Genomic DNA, 21,164 nt, shown 5'->3' with positions numbered 1-21,164 from the left:
CCTCCTATCTCAGCCTCTTGAGTAGCTGGGACTACGGGTGCATGCCACCATGCCTGGCAATTTTTTTTTTTTTTTCAGAGATGGGGTTTCACCATATTGCCCAGGCTGGTCTGGACTCCTTGGCTTAAGTGATTCACCTGTCTCAGTCTCCCAAAGTGTTGAGATTACAAGGTATGAGCCACCTTACCTAGACTATAATAAATCTTTCAATCGTGTAATGTAAATCTTTCATATTAGTTCTGATATTCAAGATTGATTTCCACCAAACGTGTGTGATAGGAGACATCGTTGTCTTTTTCCAAAGATTAGGACAAATATAGATATAGTTTTTTTACCATTAATGTGATGCTAGTTATAAATTACTTGTAAGTGCCCTTGGTCAGATTGTTGAATTTCCTCCTTTTCCTAGCTTGCTGAGAATTTTCATGACAAATATGGGTTGAATTTTATCAAATCCATTTTCTGACTACGTTGGGATGATTATGTACATGTACTCATTGATTTTGTTAATGTATTGAATTATATTGATTCACTTTCAAGTATTAAACCAATGCTGCATTCCTATGACAAATTTTACCTGTTCATCCTGAGTTACTCTATTTATATGTTATTTCATTCAATTTTTGAACACTGTATTTATAAAACTTTTTTATGTATTATTTTTTGTTTGCATTTTTTGTAGTATTTTTGTCTTGTTACGGTTTCAATGTTCTATTGGCCTCAAAAAATTATTAGGAAAGTATTTCCTCCTCCTCCTTTCTCTGAAAGGACTTTTGTAAAAATTAGTATTATTTCTTCCTTAGAGGCTGGGCATGGTGGCTCACGTCTGTAATCCCAACACTTTGGGAAGCTGAGACAGGAGGATAACTTGAGGCCAGGAGTTTGAGACCAGTCATGGTTTTGCAGACCTGTAATCCCAGCTACTTGGAAAGTTGAGGTAGAAGGAATGCTTGAGCCAGAAAGTTGAGGCTGCCGTGAGCCAAAATAATGCCATTGCATTCTAGCCTGAGTTACAGAGTGAGACTTTATCTCTAAAAAAATAAATAAAATTTTTCTTCCTTAGCTATATGTTAGAATTGAACAATCTAGCGAGGATCAAGATTTGCAGTATAGTTCTATTTATTTTTCTATTTGTTTGTTTTCCATGTTCTTGAAATCCATTCTTTTTTAAAGTTCATTTCTTTTTTTCTTTCTTTTTTTTTTTTTTCTGAGACGGAGTCTCGCTCTGTCGCCCAGGCTGGAGTGCAGTGGCCAGATCTCAGCTCACTGCAAGCTCTGCCTCCCGGGTTCGCGCCATTCTCCTGCCTCAGCCTCCCGAGTAGCTAGGACTACAGGCGCCCACCACCTCGCCCGGCTAATGTTTTGTATTTTTAGTAGAGATGGGGTTTCACCGTGTTAGCCAGGATGGTCTGGATCTCCTGACCTCGTGATCTGCCCTTCTCGGCCTCCCAAAGTGCTGGGATTACAGGCTTGAGCCACCGCGCCCGGCCTTTAAAGTTCATTTCTATCTTCTACTTGGCCTTCTTTTCTGGCTTCTTAACATAGAAGATCACATCATTGATTTCAGTTCTTTATTATCTTAAATAAACATTTGAGATACAAGATACAAAGACATATACAAATATATGTATTAAGATACAAATATTACAAAGATACAAGATATAAATGTAAAAATACAAATATGCAAGATACAAGATATACAAGTGTTTACTGTTTCAACTGTATCACAAAGATTTTAGTATGTTAGTATCATTATTTTAAAATATTTTCTAATTCATTTCGTGTTTCTTTGATTTAGAATACTTTTTTCTTTCAAACATTCAAGATTTTCTAAATACAGTTAATTTTATTTATAATTAATTATGTTTGGTCAGAAAAAACTTTATTTTTCACTTTTTGAATCTTCTTCTTTTGAACTGAGAATATAGTTTATCTTGCAGAACATTCTATGTATATCTGAAAAATCTACTTTTTTGATACATATGTTTGTCTACATTCCTGTAAGTATTCATTTAATCCAAGTTGGTCAATAGTATTTTTCAATTTGTTCATATTTTGACTGATTTTCTCTCTATTTTCTTGCTAATTACTGAGAGAAGGGTGTTAAAATGTTCAGCTGTGATTGTGCACTTTTGTATTTCTCCTTTCAGTCATTTTTTCATTCATTGATTTCGAAGTTCTGTTACTAGATTTGCAGACATTTAGGATTCTTATGTGACCATGATTAATTGAGGCTTTTCTTATATATACATCTTTTAATTCATTTGTTCTGTCCTGAAGATTATGTATTAATAGAACCACTATAGATTTCTGATTATTATGATTTACATAGCATATTTAATTTCATAATTTTAGTTTCAAGCTAGCTATGACTTCAAATGTAAGTATTTACCTCCTGAAAATAGCATGTATTTCAGCCTTAATTTTTATCCAGCCTGAAAATCTTTGTCATTCTGATTTTTAGTCTAATTGCATATAATTATTAATATGACTTTATTTAAATCTGCCAACTTGCTGTTAGTTTTCTATTTGTTTCATTATAGCTGTACTTTTGGTTAATTTTATGCACTATGAAAATTCAGAGTACTAAACCCATAACGGATGTTGGTTGTTTTACTTAATCAAAAATTCTCTTCCAAAAAATTTATTTAATGTACAGAATAATAAACCGAGAAAACAGTTTTAATAACTTATCTATTATGGCTCAGTTATTTTGACTGTTTCTTAACTTTATTCTAACCAGTATTAGAATATGACTTGTATTATTTATAGAATATTATTTATTCTAATATTTTAGCAAGTACACAAAAAATTCAGGGAATGAAATATTACATATGTTTATCACCTCACACTCCTCTTCCTTCTGTCTCTGGTTTTAGCTTTACTTATTAATGAATGGTTCAAAAAAGTACCTGCTAAAATGAATAACGTTTTTTTGATTGTCTAGCAGTCATTCTATTGATATTTCCTCCCACAAAGGTATAGTTTATTCTATGTCTATACAAAATATATTTCAAAATAACATTGATACTCTCATATCAGAAACATTTACATGCTAATAAATACAATTTTTAATGAAACGATTTTGAAAATGTTAAGATTTTGTTTAATGTTTAGAAGGCGATTGAATTAAATGTTTTAACATTCTTCCACCAGTGATACTTGATTGATTCTTTTTTTATCCTAGAGTTTGAGGTATGAAATAAACTTTTACTGTTATTCTACAAATAGGTATTTATAATTTTTGTCACTGTACAGCTGGCTAAAATGATATTTATATAAGCCGGATTTTTAGAATTCTGTTTTATGACAACTATTAAGTCAGTATACAAATTGATAAAACTTAGAAGATGAAGATATCAAATGTTATGCTGCATCTCAAATATAATGTATCCAGTAAGTCAAATTTGTATAATATCTAATTGTGTGATGGCTAAGCTAAAAGCCTAGACTTCACTGTTAGGCAGTATATCCACATATCAAAACTATGCTCCTATCCCCTAAATTTATATTGAGAGCCATATAAACATGTCAACCATCTCATATTATCGTCATGTGTTACGTTGTTTGTATTTCAAGATGAGCATCTTAACTTGTGTTTCCTATAAAGTACTGCCTCAATCAAGATCTTTGTTCAAGTGGTTCATTTAGTAGATAATCCAGGGAGTAAGAGTAAAGAATCAGGGATCATTAGTCAAGGAAAGTGGGAAAGCCAATGCAAGTGGATTAGTGCTTTTAATTTGGCCATTGTGAACCACAGGGGCTGGGACCACCTGTAAAACATACAGTATAGTTCCAAAATTTTTGCCCCTTGAAAGATAGGAGGTGGGAGTCTTTTTGTTTGTTTGTTTGTTTTTTGTTTTACTTTTTAAAAAAATTATACTTTAAGTTCTACAGTACATGTGCACAATGACAACGTGGAAGTTTGTTACACATATATACATGTGCCATGTTGGTGTGCTACACCCATTATTAACTCGTCATTTATATTAGATATTTCTCTTAATGCTATTCCTCCCTCATGCCCCAATCCCACGACAGGTCCCAGTGTGTGATGTTCATCACCCTGTGTCCAAGTGTTCTGATGGTTCAATTCCCACCTATGAGTGAGAAAATGTAGTGTTCGGTTTTCTGTCCTTGCTATAGTTTGCTCAGAATGATGGTTTCCAGTTTCATCCATGTCCCTACAAAGGACATGAACTTATCCTTTTTAATGGCTGCATAATATTCCATGGTGTATATGTGCCACATTTTCTTAATCCAGTCTATCACTGATGGACATTTGGGTTGGTTCCACGTCTTTGCTATTGTGAATAGTGCCACAATAAACATATGTGTGCATGTGTCTTTATAGTAGCATAATTTATAATCCTTTGGGTATATACCCAGTAATGGGATTGCTGGGTCAAATGGTATTTCTAGTTCTAGATCCTTGAGGAATTGCCACACTGTCTTCCACAACGGTTGAACTAGTTTACACTGGAGGTGGGAGTTTTTATATACCCATTAGTGATGGTTACCCTGGAAGAAGTATCCTTGCCCTTACAAGCTGAATGGGCTCCCATAGCATGGGAAAAAAATTGGAGGAAAAGGGAACCCTTGGGTCTAAACCTTCGTAGCAGAATGTGCATCTAAGCTAGCAGGGTTACAATGGAAATCAACAGTAGGTTGATTAAGAGTAATAGTATTACTAATTTTAAGTTGTCATGCAATTTTGACTCAAAAACTTGGAAAAAGAAATTATTTGCTAAAAGGTAGACAAATGATTAGACAAGCCAATATTAGATTATCCTAAACTAATGCAATTAGAAAGATTTTACACAAAACAGATATTAGAATAGGAAAGAAAACCTCCCAGAGAGGACTTGCTCTTAGGGGGATAGAGTGCACCTCTGACTGTGAGCAAATTTACCCTGACCAGGACCAGCTGAACTTAGCAAATTTAATTTGGGAAAAGCAAGAGGAGGATTAGGTGGTAAAAGTCTGGAAAGAAATTAATGTGAATAGTCAAAGAAAAAAGAGATAAAAGATAAACAAGAAAGAGAAAAAAAGAAAAACATACACATCACAAGGAAACTTGGAAGCATTTAGGCACCAGCAGTAGAGACCTTGATCACTTAGGTTTTGCCATCTCAAAGAAAAAAGAAAATAGTTTGGAAATGTAATGGAAAGTCATTGGGAGAGAGATAGGAAGATTAAAACAGGAGGAAACAAAGGGAGTTCCTTCAGGGTAATGTTAAATAACAGTGTCTTGTGACAGATATCGTTATTAAGTATTTGGGTGTGGTATATATAGGTTTTAATCAATCACAAATAACGCTGATTTGATCATACAGTATGGTGAAAGCACTGAAATGTTTCATGACATATTTTCATTGCATATTGAGTACAAAACATACTATAGGTCTATTACAGAATTAATAAGACCTTTATGAAAATTAGGATACCTAGAATGTGTAATAAATTGACTATATGCCATTACTATCAACCAACAGTATACAAACTACATACATAGCACACACCCATGAATTTTGGCTCACATTCAATTTAAATGTGATTCATTTAGAGATCAAGAAGCTAATATATCTTAAATTTGGGAGAAATTAGGCACTTTCTAAAATATATACAAATAATTTAATTAATAAGTTTTAAAAGATAATGTTCGTCATTACACTTAGTTACAAAGTAATGTTTATATGATGATAAAACATGCAAATTGTAAATGAATGTGATTTTTATTCCTGTGACTGCCTTTTTCAAGGTGCAATTTATGAATTAAATTTTCCAGACCAAACGTTGTTCATTTTCTTATGAAATTAGCATTAATCACGGACTATATAAACCAGTCTTTTTGACTACAATTGGATATTAACTGAATATTGAGTATGAATCCTAAAGCTGACACCATGAACACACATATTTCATTTCCTGTGGTTTGAGTTATAGCCACTTGTCAATACACTTTGCAACCTTTTGCATTCTGAATAAATTTTCAGGTAAATATTTTAACTAGAAAACACTCACATAATAAAGTACACCTCTCTCACTCCAAATGCAAATACAATTTCAATAGAAAAAAATGTACCCTCAGGTAATTTAACTGCTCTTTTGTCCTGTTCTCCAGTGAGTGCCAAAATATGGAAAAACTAGCAGTTCTCAATTCAACCCTTATGGAGGGTAAAACCAATGTAACATTTCACTGCCCTCTACAGGATGCAAATGTAAGCTGTTTGGATAGAACTTTTCTTCTCACATGTATATAATTTTAAAATGAAACTCTCAAGAAAGGATCCAGAATTAAAAACAGCAATGATAGAGCAAAAGGGAGGGGGACATGCAAATTGAGTTTTCTGTAAAATTAATGAGTTTGTGAAGACATACAGTACCCAGCAAGATTTCCCCAAACAGAAAATAAAGAGCAATAAAAATGCCACACGATGATGAGGTGGCAATAACACATGAGAGATTGTATGAAATGTTCAAATGAGAAAAACAGAGAAAAAAAAGTAAAGAGGAGAGAGGGAGGGAAATTGTTATTGGAGATGAATGGGTGTTATTGTTTGATCTCTTTTTTTATCCCTTTTTGTTTGTATAATTGTACTTGATTGCTAAAATGAAAAGTGTCTGTAAAGTGATGGATTAATTAAAAGAATATGCAACCACTTTTCCTTTCTTACAGAGAGAAAAAAAAGAGTTTTATCCTTGTAAGATCCCATCCATAGCCTTCACTCTGAACTATAGAGGGTTTTGAAAGTCATTTACATAATAGCTAACAAAAATGTACTCAGCAAAACACCGCGCTTTCTAAACACAGGAGATAATTATGTTGGAAGAATGATATTCCATTGTCGTCTCCATTTTCAAGATACATTTATTTTTCCTGTACACAATAAAGAACAACCAAACACATATTAACATATATTGTGTAGGTGTGTGCCCTTAGAGTGACAAGATACAGGGAGTTGGATTTGATGGGGCTAAGGCAGAGCGAAAACCAGGAAGGAAAGAAATACTGCATTCTATTCCTGGCATATATGTACCACCTGAATGGTGTTTTTCATTATCTCCAGCACTGGGAACATTCCACTATTCCACTGGGAAGTCATAGCAGAAGAGATATAATTATCAGCAGAGTAATGGGGATGCTCTTGCTAATGGCCAGCTATTCAAATATCTCAATATAATCGTCTTGCCCAATCTCTCCCCATTGCATACTCTTCTGGAGAAACTCATCATTTTTTCCACTTACTCTAGCATAATGAATTCATTTTGCATGTTCTTTGTGAGAAATTAAGAGGAATTGCAATATAATGTGTTGACATTTGAAATTCTGCACAGAAAATTTTAGGCTGGCAATTTAGTTTAATCACAAGCTAGCAGGGAGAGGTTGTTTATTAAATTAGTTCCTGGTATACAGAATGAGTATTTTCTTTGTAAACCTTTACCTTTGTACCTTGGTTTGCACTATTTTTTTATAAGTCTCAATTTTCTCAAGAGAAAAAGTAAAGTACCCCCAACTGAAGCTCTGTGTTCTCTGAGCCTTTTTTATGGTCAAAATTCCTGACACTAAATATGAGCATTGAGTGAGAGACCCTTGAGAAAAGGTTAAAAAATAAATAAAATAAATGAGAAGTCACCTTTAAGAAAGGCCACCAAAGTGTGTTTTATTTTTCTGTGACATTATACCACTGGGTTGGTCACTGCTACAGGAAAAATTATTTCTTATTATTACACTAGAGCTATTCTGTTTATTTGTTCAAATCTGAGTTTGGGTAACCATTTCCATATTTTCTGCCCCTTATGTTTTTGTTTTTTTATGGAATTTTCATTAAATTGCTCTAATAAGACTTGTAAACAGCTAATAAAACAGCCTTTTCACTTTCTCTAGGGAATGTTACATTTCTGGGCAGGTGAGAACATGAACAAGTTATAAAAAAAACTGCTATTGGAATCATTGACTTGGAAGATGATTTAGCTTTCCTTTTACATTAGAAACTTTGCTAAGGTCCAACATTCGTAAAAAGAAGTTGGAGGAGTGCAAGTCTGAGGGCGAAGCTTGTGTCATCAATTGATGGGAAACAAGAAGATGAAAAAAGGGTGGCACATTTTGATGACCTTTCTAGCATGTCTCACATTCTTGCTTTACTTGATTTTTCTAAATTATTTCCATATGCAAATAAATATTGTGCTAACATAGCACCTAAAGTTTGTTAAAGAAGACATTTGGGAAAATGTATTCAGAAGGCATATTCACTCCTCTAATTTTCTCCAGTCGATTCTGACCAGAACCCAGATTAGAACTGTTGCATCCCTCCCTAAGTTTACCTGAGGCTTCTGGGAAGAGAGGTGAGGAAAAGACAACTTGGCCTAGACTTTAAAAAGTGCAGTAAAAATCATCTTTAGAAACTAACATGCATCCAGCAGAATTACTCCTGATTCTGTAAGAGCCAAAGCCCTGCCACCTACTTAGTCTAGTCTACCTCTACTTAATATCTAGTCTACCCCTACTTAATATCTTGTGGTTAGTACTGAATACTGAATTCCCTTCACTTCTTGCACTATGCCACTATACTTGATTGCTAAGGGTACGCCTGGCCACTCCAAGTTCTTGGTTAAAATTAATCTAGAATTTTACACTTTCATTTGAGTCACAATTTTATTTCAATCTTTTTACATTGGCATTCCTTTGAATGTCATAATTCTTCTTTTCTGTTCACTCTGTATATTATCATCAATAATAAAAAAAACACTCCAATTGTTTCTTTTCTTCTTCTTCTTCTTCTTCTTCTTCTTCTTCTTCTTTTTTTTTTTTGAGATGGAGTTTCACTCTTGTCACCCAGGCTGGAGTTCAATGGCTCAATCTTGGCTCACTGCAATCTCCGCTTCCAGGGTTCAAGCGATTCTCCTCTCTCAGCCTCCCAAGTAGCTGGGACTACAGGTGCCTGCCACCATGCCCAGCTAATTTTTGTATTTTTAGTAGAGATAGGGTTTCACCGTGTTGGCCAGGCTGGTCTCGAACTCCTGACTTCTTGACCCACCCGCCTAGGCCTACCAAAGTGTTGGAATTACAGGGGTGAGCCACTATACTTGGCCAATTATTTCAACTATTAAATAATTGTACTGCCATAACCATTACAGTATGGAATTTGTTACTTTGTTTTGATGATGCTCTCTTGGTCTAAAAACACAGTGTTTTCTTTAAGAAAGATGGCTATATCTTTCAAAGTAAAGATCTTACATAAAGGGATACTGTCTCAGTTTGTTATTAAAGATCTTCCATCAGCTAAAGGAAAGTGGAAAGAGAGTAAGGAGAAACCCACTACAACTCTCCCAAGTTGTGACTGTAAAATTGTTCTGTAGGTGTTATATTAATAACATTGTGATGCATTGGTGTTTTCAAACCACAATCAATAGCCTACTTTTTATTACTCACAGAGAAGTGAAAGGAAGCAGGGAATAAGTGAGTGATTGCAAAGTGTATATGTTTAAGAGCATGCTTATCACAAAAGCAGCTCTGGCTGGTCTGAAAGGCATTATGTTATTAAACCAAGAACACTTGGTCAGAAATCTAGTTCTAGTCTTAAATCTAGTCCTAACTAACTTGCTGTGTGGTTGGAAATTTGAATCGAAAAGTCCTTTAATTCAGCCAAAAAATGAGGGCATTAGACTTGATTTTGAGGTACACCACTTTCAGTTTGAAGCAATTATAATTATATTATTTAGACTTAAAGTAGTTTTCTGAAAACCAGGCTATCAACGAACGGTAGATATAGTAATTTTATTTGAAATAATTTGTTTTTAATAAGTTTTTGGTACCAAGTAAAGGGGAAATGTTATAATGTCTTAGGACTAGGTTCAGGGAAGAAATATGGCAAATAGCATCAAGTAGCCCTCTGTGAAGAATCTGTGAAATGTCTACTGCCTTAAATATTATGAAAGATAGAAAACATTCCAAAATACCTGAAATAGTCTCTTATTTATGCAGTCTCATCTTTAGGGGAAGGCTCAAGTATAACCTTTTATAAAAGCATGATGCAACGAAGTGGCACAGAGTACAGTTCTATGAAGAAGTATGAATGAATTTCAGATAATGACATGAATGAAGCAGTCTTACAAGAACACTTGGGCTCTGACAAAAGTTTTAGGATGATTGATGGTTTGAGCACAAAAGAGTGAATTACTCAATTAAGGCAGAGAAGTTAGACAGGGCATTCTGTGCTAGACATGTTTGAGAGGCTATAGGCAGCTTCTTTAATGCTGTGTTGAGTGACAATGGGTTTGTGAAGAACAAGTCCAACACGCAACTGGGAATCCTAAAGGATTTCAACATATTTTGAAAGAATTTAATGACAATGAATACCAAAAGACATTAAATTTATGGCTTACCAAAAATAGAGTATCTATGAAGACAATCAAACCTGTAGACTTTCTTTTCCTAAAGACATCTGTGGAGCTCCTCTTTGTCATACAACAGAGTACACTTTCTTACATTAATTTCCAGGTACAACTCTCTGACCAGGGCCATTATAGAGAAAATAGAGATTTATCTTAATGTGCAGTTCCTAACGATTTCCCAGGGTACAGTTGCACTATAATAATTTCATGACGTAGTTAACTTAAGCCACATTTTTTATGAAAATACGTGTTGATGTTATTTAAACACATGTATAAATGTTAAGTTCTATGGAGGAAAGCCGAAAGGACGTTTTCTAAGAGTTTTGTGTGTTCTTTTAGAATTCTAATAAACAATGATGGCAGGTGTCCACAAACGTCTTTGTTCATGTACACAAAAAGACTTCTGAAAAACTATTTACCCTCTAACATATTTTTAACTTGACATCTAAAAGTTTTTATCATAAACTTATGCTTATGACACAAGGATACAAAATAAATACATTATAGATGTTGACATTTAAATAGAAAATTGTTAAATCATTCTATTAAGTGTATAATAGAATGGAATGGAAGCTAAATACTATGATTTGAAAGTGACCATCATTATTAAAACAGTAGATGACATGAAATTCCTGAATAATTTATCATTTTTATACTATATCATCTTTTTGTTGAAAGAATTTAACTTTATGAATTTAAATAAATATGCTCATACATATCTCAATCTCACAATATCTCATTCTGAATTTTGAGGTAGATTTGTTAACAGATAGATGACATATGATAGAGATAGATAGACAGGTAGCTATTTAGTTGGATAGAAAATAAAGTTGGCTGGGCATGGTGGCCCGTGCTTTGGGAGGCCAGCACAAGTGGATCGCCTAAGGTCAGGAGTTCGAGACCAACTTGGACAACACTGTGAAATCCTGTCTCTACTAAAAATACAAAAGCGTGGTGGTGCACGCTTGTAATCCCAGCTACATGGGGGTCTGAGGCAGGAGAATCACTTGAATCCAGGAGGGGGATGGTGCAGTGAGCTGAGATCATGCCACTCCACTCCAGTCTGGGTGACAGAGCGAGACTCCGTCTCAAAACAAAAAAAAGAAAGTTCAGCGCACCATGGGGAAGATCATTCTAAGATCATTCTCTCTGGTAAGAGAAGGACACTTGGCAACTAAGAGTTGGAGAAGGAGAATTGGACTCAGAGTTTCTGGAGGGTGATAGGAATTTTGCAATAACATATATTTCAGGGAATACACGGTCAGATCTTCAATGATATAGTTGTATAGTATACCATAGTATAATATAGTATGTGTTCTCTGAAATTTTTCATGCCCAGTTGTCTCTAGGAAATACATTGTGTATTCCCATAAAGACATGCTCCAGTATGAGATCTGCTTCAGAAAAGCAGACCTCCACATTCCTCCTCCCAAGAGTAGGTTCTGCTTCCATGATCAAAATTTTTGTTTCCTCATTTCAGCATGGGCACATTTCCTGTTACGGATCTCAGCTACGTGCCACGAGCTCTAAATCTATTGTCTAATTTAATCCTTTCAGAAGATCCGTGAATTGTGTCCTTTTTTCTTTTTTTACAATTATAGTCATGCAAAACTTAGACTCAAGGAAATTAAGTAAATTGTTCACAGTTTCATTAAAAAGAAAAGGCAAGTCTGGAATGCAACCAAATCTGCCTAATTTCAACAATAAATATTCGAAGCCCTCTGTCAGCTTAAACAATGAAGAGATTTTGTGTTACAGCTTTTGAGGAATCTACAGCTCTAATATTTTAAGGCTCTAAGACAGTGGCCGAAACAGAGTTTTGAGTGATACTAGAATTTTGGCCTGAACATAAAACCAATATTTGACCCTATTTGAAAATGTTAGCTTATTTTTCTGAAGCTTCTTTCTCAACACGACCATCAAATTTTGAATAACATAGACTTTCTTTAACTTTGGAAAGTTAGAAAATAATCACATTGTCTCCATATTTCTTCCACCTGGCCCTCTTCAGTTATGTGTCAGTACAACATATTTTTTTTCAAATGGAATGCCAAGATTTACCATCATATAATTTCCATGGATATTGATTTCCTAGAATAATAAATAATTTGTTCTTCCGATTGTGTGTGGGTGTGTGTGAGTATAGGTGTGGTGATAGAATTTGGGAAGTGAGATGGAGAAGAAAACATTTGTTTAACTTTTGTCCTCTCATCTAGACAACGTATTTTTGCCTTGAGAGATTCTTATAATATAGCAGTCAGTTCTGTGCTCTGCTCTTTTCAGAAAGAATGACACACTAACTTTCACTTCAAAGCCTGACAGTTTGTAAACTTGTCTTACACCATTAATTTTGGAAGCCGTCTTCCAATGTCTTTCAGGGAGAAATTAGCAGTTAACTGTGTTTGGTTTATGAAAATAGAAAAGCACTTCTGAAAAAACTAGAAAATAAAAAGAAAGAAAATGGAGCTTTAAGTGGTTAAAAATCAAAACCCTCAATTCTAGCGCATAACATGTCGATAAAAACTAAAAGAACAATGCTCAACTTGGCGAAAAACAGAAAAATAATACCATTTAGTTCAAAACTTTTTTTAGACAAATGCTATAACATATAGTTGGCAGATAAAAACATGGAATTAATTGTTTCAGACATACCTGCAACACACACACGCACATACAAACACACAAAATAGTGGATGTCTACTGCTTTGTTCCAGAATTGAAAGCAACCTAACTTTTAGTAGCTATTTTTAACAGATTCTATTTTAAATTTTGGCACAGTTATAACCTTAATAACTATGCCATTTTCTAAACATAAATTTAAACACATTGAAAGAAAGGAAGAATAAAACTGAAATTTTAGCATATAAAAATTTCCTGCTGTTGTCTGAAATTCTTCACAATTTCATTCTCACGCTATCCCATACATGTTGCTCCTCAGCCTAAACCAATATTGGACTTCCAATATTGGCCACGTATTCCAAAGCACAGACCAGGCAGAAAGTTACTTAGATATTCAAATCACCTCCACTCCCAGTTTACTTCATATTCTCCCACAGCCTTCTCCGAAACTTTGCATTTGAAGGGCTACCTCCCTCTCTCTCCTTACCTGTGATTGGCCCCTTCTATGTGTCCATGATTATTTTATATGGAATATGTTGTATAAAACCCAAATAAATCCTCTAAGATACAGGTTAGTAATAAATAGGCTAGATATGTTATGCAAATTATGCCGCCATATTTGTGTAACAGCATTTTGGTTCATGATAGATGGCATATGGTGCTGAAAACATCACAACAATGCATTACTCACTTGTTTGTGATGATGCTGGTATAAACAAACCTACCGTGCTGCCAGTTGTATAAAAGTCTGGCACATACAATTATATACTGGCAATAAACAACTATGTTACTGGTTTATGTATTTGCTATACTCTTCTTTGTATCATTATTTTAGAGTGTACTCTCTCTCTCTCTCTTCATATATATATAGTTAAATGCAAAACAGCCTCAGGTAGGTCCTTCAGGAGATACTCCAGAAGAAAGCATTGTTATCATAGAAGATGACAACCCCAGTTCTGTTATTGCCCTTGAAGACCTGCCAGTGGGACAAGATGTGGTGGTGGAAGAAAGTTATATTGATGATTCTGACCCTGTGTAAACCTAGGCTAATGTGTGTATTCTTGTCTTAGATAAAAAAAACAAAAATTTAAGTAAAAAAGAAACAATAAATAAAAAAAGAAAAGTTTATAGATTCAGATATAAATTTTTTGTATAGTTGTACAATGTATTTGTATTTTAAGCTAAGTATTATTAACAAAGAGTAAAAAAGTTAAAAAATAAAAATTGATTAAAAAGTAACAGTAGCCGGGCGCGGTGGCTCAAGCCTGTAATCCCAGCACTTTGGGAGGCTGAGACGGGCGGATCACGAGGTCAGGAGATCGAGACCATCCTAGCTAACACGGTGAAACCCCGTCTCTACTAAAAAAATACAAAAATCTAGCCAGGCGAGGTGGCGGGCGCCTGTAGTCCCAGCTACTCCGGAGGCTGAGGCAGGAGAATGGCGGGAACCCGGAAGGCGGAGTTTGCAGTGAGCTGAGATCCGGCCACTGCACTCCAGCCCCAGCGATAGAGTGAGACTCTGTCTCAAAAAAAATAAAAAAGTAACAGTAAGCTTAGGTTAATATAGTATTGAAGAAATAAAAATATTCTTAACTAAATTTAGTGTAGCCTAAATGTACAGGCTTATAAAGCCTATTGTAGTGTCCAATTATGTCCTAGACCATCACATTTACTCACCACTTACTCAGTGATTCACCCAGGCCAGCTTCCAAACCTGCAAGCTCCATTCATGGTAAGTTCCCTGTACAGGTGTGCCAAAAAAAACCCAACAACAACAACAACAACTTGATACTGTAGTTTTGCCATATGTTGTCTATGTTGTAGTATGTTTACATGTACAAATACTTATAATTGTGTTATAATTGCCTACAATATTCAGTACAGTAACATACTGTACAGGCTTGTGGCCTAGGGGCAATAGCTATATCATACAGCCTAGATATGTAGTGGGCTATACAATCTAGGTTTGTGTAAGTACACTTTATGATGTTTGCACAACAGCAAAATGTCTTAATGCATTTCTCAGAATTTATCCTTGTTGTTAGCTGATGCATGACTACATGTGGTTACATCATGTAGACATTTTTACACAGAATTAAAATGCATAAATTTCAGACTTCAAATGTGATTCATCCATTGTGTGACACTGCTTCTCAAATTGGTGATTAACTGCCTATGTGATCACCTGCAAACCAAAGGTTTGAAGGTGTCAATTCTAGTTTTAGTTCTGCTGTTACATTTGGTCTTGTTTTCTAATACTATGAGCCTCAAGATCCTTCATTAAAAACATGCCCAGTGATATTCTCTTCCATTATTCCTGTGGTCCTATTTACCATAACTAATGGGGTGATAACTGTTTACTTTTGCTGTGGACTGAATGTATATATATGTTCTTTCTAAATTCATATGTTGAGATCCTAACCCCCAATATGATGATATTAGGAGATGAGGATTTGGGGGAGGTGATTAGTTTCTACCCTTATTAATGGAATTGATTGCTTTAAAAAGAGACTCCTGAGAGCTCTCTCATTCTTTTTGCCATGTGCAAACATAATGAGAGAACCGCTTATGAGCCAGGAACCAGGCCCTCACCAGACACCAAATCAGTCAATGCCTTGATTCTGGCCTCCCCAGCCTTCAGAACTGTGAGAAATAAATGTTTGTTGTTTAAGCCACCTATTCTATATTTTTATTATAGCAGCCCAATTGGACTAAGATGAATTGCATTGGTTAAAAGTGAGGCAGTATGTAACTAGTTTTGCCAACAGTATCTGAGTTACTCTTTATAGCATTACTTTGAGGAGTTATTCATTTTGTAGATAGGAATCTGATATATGACTTATCTATGTGGCATAATTCTGAGAAGTAGCGTCAGGATTCAAACTGAGATTTGTCTGAATAATGTAACTGGATTCTTACTTGTAGCTTCCCTCCGCCCTGTTACATCATTCCTAGAAAAATGAGTGTTCAGAAGAGAAAAAAGTTTTGGAATATTCTGGAAGGCCTATAGAGAAGTAGAAATTGAGTAATGCCTCAATGATATGTTGTTTCATTAACCACAGAGAAAAACAAGGTCAATTGGAGTAATGGCTTGTTTGTAGGAACAAGTCCTAACTTGTAAAAGAGCAGATTTGAAAAGTGTCCAGAATAGAGAGAAAAAGCATAAGGGAACATAATTTTAAAATGTTTAATGTTGACTTTGGACCATACTTTTTTATTTTCCTCTTCTCCTCCCCTATTCAAAACACTTGCAACAAAGAATCCTGCAGTATCTTCCCTACCTAAGATTTCATGCACATTAGAAATTACAGCAGAAGTTTGTGCAATATTTACGGGAATGATGAAGTCTAATCTTGCTCAGAGAATGTTAACTTTATGATCTGCAAGGTTTCATCGGAAGAGAAAACTAAAAATATAAAGTGTGGGATAAGTGAGTGGGATATATAGCTTTAAAAAAAAAAGAAAGAAAACTACTCACAGCTTAAAGGTTTAGAAAACCTTCTCTGTCACAGGTCTGAAAGAATAAATTACATCAAGAGCTGTTTTACTGTTTTCTTTATTTTGGGGGAGTGCAATGTGGATTGATTTGGAGTGACCTGTGTTTAAAAGCCTTGACATTCTTGGAAACTGAACAGTTCTATTGCAGTGTGCACAGTGACATCGCTCTTCTCCTCCTCCTCCTCCTTACCTCAGCACAAAGCAGTAACTTTTATACAATCTGACTTCTCAACTCCTGTCTTCTTATTTTCTCAACACAACAGGGCAGCCATCTATCCTGTTCTTGCTCCATATGACCTTCCCGGGATCTCTGGGTTTCATTTTTCTGGCTTCTTTTTTTCTCCACTTTGAGAGTTTAAATGCATGGAGGTTGCGCTGGGACAGCAGAAACCGAGGCTGAAAAGGGAAATGTAAATCCTGCAGTACCATCAATTGTTCATTACTGATATTCATGCCTATGACATGATCCAGTAGGAACACAGCTAGCACAGTCCCGAAGTACACATTGCAGTATTGAAAGACGCACACATGCACACAGAGTCCCTCACACTGAAAAACTTGGCTCAGTTCAGATGTAAGCAACATTCCCTTGGACTGTGAAAAACCAGTTGTTGAAGTCTAAGAACACAGAATAGCAAGAATGTTTACCAGAAGAAGAAGAAAAAAGGAGAGAGAGAGGATTAAATGCTCACTGAGATGCCCACTCCGCATCTGAGGTAAGGAGAATCCAAAGGAACTCTGGCAGAGTGAAGTCAAATCATGACTGGGTAATATGTATTAGGCACTGCTTCATGAAGTCCTAGAAAGCTCTCTTCGGATAGAACGGCACGTTCTCATTCCACTCAGTTAATGGCCTTGCCTCATATTTCAGGAAGAAAATATGATTTTTTTTTCTAAATTACAGTCATATGGTCTCATGGACAAATCTATTCTACTCTTATCTGCATCCTTTTCTCTCTCTCTCTCTCTCTGCTGTTATATTCAAGGAAGTGGCACTCCTCTAAATACCACTCTCACTTTATGTCCTAGATCTAAATCTCACAAATATTTGTACTCCTCTGAAAAAGAAAAGATTTTCAGATGAAATCTTTTATTTACCTTGTATTTCTCTCTCTACCAGATTACTCATACAAAATTTTCCAGCCCCATGGTGTTCAGCACAGTAGCCCCAAAACACATGGGGCTATTTAGAACTTGAAATGTGGCTAGTTCAAATTGACATAAACTGAACTGTAAAATACACGACATGAACGACATGAATCAAAGACTTAGTGACAAATAAAGTAAAATATCTGATTAATAATTATTTCATTTTGTCACATTTTTAAATGATAATATTTTGAATATATTTTGTCAAATGTATATATAATATATATATATGTTTTTATTATTATTTTTTTTTTGAGATGGAGTCTTGCTGTGTTGCCAGGCTGCAGTGCAATGGCACAATCTCAGCTCACTGCAACCTCTGCCTCCCGGGTTCAAACGATTCTCCTGCCTCAGTATCCTGAGTAGCTGGGACTACAGGCACATGCCACCGTGCCCAGCTAATTTTTGTATTTTAATAGAAATGGGGTTTTACCTTGTTGGCCAGGATGGTCTCAATCTCTTGATCATGTGATCTGCCTGCCTTAGCCTCCCAAAGTGTTGGGATTACAGACATAAGCCACCACACCTAGCCAATAAAATATATTTTAAAAATCAATTTTAGTGGTTTCTATTGCTTTTCAAATGTGCCTATTAAGGCATTTAAATGTACATGTACCTTTTTTTTTTTTTTTGGTTTACCTTTTTGATTGCTTTTTATTGGCCTTTAATTTAAGTATCCTTTAAAAGCTTCCTGAGAACACTTGAAAAATTTTCTGATCCCTTATATGTCTAGCCATGTCCTCATGTGTTGACTGTTTGTCCTAGTCTCTATTTCTCTGACTGTCTAAAAAACTTCTCCAAGAGATAGACCCTGTTCCTCCTGCATGGTAAGAATGGTCTCTATCCTATAGACTTCCAAAGTTAACTATTTAGGCAATAACCCCTCATGTAATTTGAGACAACTCTACTGTATCCAGCTTCTTAATGGACATGTTTACTTGAAGGATATTTCATAGATATTTGAAAACTAGAATTATTGATACACACGTGAGCCCACATATGTAAACACACAAAGATTTGTTTGTCCCTGTGTCATCTCATACTAAATGATGCTATGAAACATGAAGTTGTTCAGATCAGGAAACTAAGATTTTTCCTAGATTCCTTTCTATAGACAATATATCTGAAAGCTCTAGTTTTTCTGCCTTCAAACTGTATGTATTTCCAATTTGACCATTTATTTCCATTTCTAGAGCAATCAGTTTCCTCCAGGTAATGATGCCCCGGACTGCTTTCTAACTGGACTTCCTGTTTTTGCTGTTGTTCCTCTTCAATCTATTCCCTACAGCCGGGAGAGAAAGTAGATGATCGACCTCACAGTCTAATATTAAAAACCTTTAGCTTCACTTAGATTAAGTACCAACTCCTAAATGCGACTTAACATGACTTTTCATGATATGGCAACATCCAGCATCTCCAATCTTTGTTCTTATCACTTCCCATCTTGCACGCTCTCCTTTAATCCCTCCCGGAAGTCAGTCACTCTAGCCCCTGCTCAAAGCCACCAAGCTCTTTCCTGCCCCTGCATTTCTATCTCTGCTGTGCTCTAGGCTCAGCCCTAAACCTTCGCATGACTAGCTGTTTTACAATTTCAGGACTTTGCTTGGTTGTCCCTTACTCAAAGAGATCTTCCTCAGCTAACTGCGCAGCCTAACGTAGCTCAAGCTACTGCAACATTATTTCTTGACTTCCCACCACAGAGCTCTGGGTATTTTTTCTTTATAGTAGTTCTCACAAACAACTTCTTTATTTATATTTACTTATTCATTGTATGACATCTTTCCCATAATGTTAGAGCTGAAATGGTAAAGATCATATTGTCTTGTAGACCACTGTCTCCTGATCTATACAAAAAGCTTGATACATGAAAAGTGCTCAGTAAACATGGACTGAATAAATAAATTAATGTCTATGGGCTTCTGGGAACCTATTTATCACATGAATTCAAATTTTATAATTATTTGTGAAATATGTTAAATGACATCATATTTTAAAGCTTCTTTTGAATAGTAGGAAAACTAGTGGAGATACTGATTATTTGCATATATCCTGAGTATGTTCATAGAAGTAGAGAAGGCCTGGACAAAGGGGTAAGTAGATAAGTTTAGAGCATCAAGTATTTCTATAAATGTAGAAACAGGTTTTTCAATAATAAAACCATAAATTCCCTGTCATTAGCAATTATTATTAAGACTTCAGGGCATCATGTGAGATACACGGAGGAAACTAGGTATCTCATTTAATCTATCCCTATATCACTATAGAAGCCACTCATAGTATGATTGTCATTTATTTTTGTACTTCTTATCTAGCCAAGAACACACATACACACACTCACAGAAACAATGAAAAGAACATGAAAGAGGATTTTGAATAGAAAATGTAATGCTTGTTTTTCAAGCACTCTTTAGAGATTCAATATAAAGAAATAACCAACTTGAAGAATTTGGCTAGATAAGAGAAAAAGAGGAGGAAAATGGGTCTTTGGTGGCATATGGAAGCTATATGTCATAGCTTCAACTCATATCAAAGACAAGAAAGTAATTAATAAAGGATGTGTGGTAGAAATAAGATTGAATGTGTGCTCAACTTAAATAAATGTCAATTTTGCTTGATGGCACTGTCCATTGAGAAATAGAAACTGGAAATTGGAAATGCTGTATTATAAATCTTGTGGAATATCTCTATTTTTATATAAAATTTCAACCAGCAAGTTTTATTCAGAAGTTGAACTTTCCTGTAGCTAATCTAAAGGAATCACTGATTTCAATGAATTGCTAAAGTGTTACTGCAGCTATTGTTAAAATGTGTAAAATGTCTTCGAACTATAGAATTTGCTGTTTGAGTCTACTTCTAAGCTCTTTTAAAAATGTTCTTTCTTTCCTCTAAGTTGAAACTTGAATGGAGGTGGGTGGAGAAAGACATGTCAGGTATTAGGATTCTGATTTTGCAAATTTCTTTAAGAATTGTGATTCGGTTGTTCAGAAAAATCAGCACAAATGAGGGAATTTCTTTAAAATAAAAGTTATATAGGTGCAATTTGCATTTCATTAATCTGGTCTTTAAAAGTTACCTTCCCCCCTCTTTCCAAACTGTCATATTACACCATCATGTTATAAAAATGTTATTTCTTATTAAGTATTGCAGAACTTCATAGTTAGAAGAGAAAATAGAGCTACTTTCATCAAAACTCTCATTTTGCAAATGCTAATGTAAAGGGTAGTGAGCTTAAATGGGTTGTAAAGACTCAGCTCACTCAGTGTTAGTGCTAGGCCTAATCTATGGTTATATCTGGGAGTGACCTCACAAACCATAAAGGAGTCCAGTGGAATCGGTGTAGGACAATGAGGAGTGTGAGAATCAATGGAAAGGGCAGGCCCATATTTGTGAACTGACCATGTAAACAAATGTATTATGTCTGCAGGAAGTTTGGTGCACAACTTTGAGAACTATGAACAGGATACACTACATTGACTGTCTACATTAGCTCCTTGGCATCTATG

Source organism: Trachypithecus francoisi, unplaced genomic scaffold, assembly GCF_009764315.1.
Source record: "Trachypithecus francoisi isolate TF-2019V2 unplaced genomic scaffold, Tfra_2.0 Lachesis_group19, whole genome shotgun sequence".
Lineage (NCBI taxonomy): Eukaryota > Metazoa > Chordata > Mammalia > Primates > Cercopithecidae > Trachypithecus > Trachypithecus francoisi.
Note: the sequence above shows the minus strand (reverse complement) of the source record.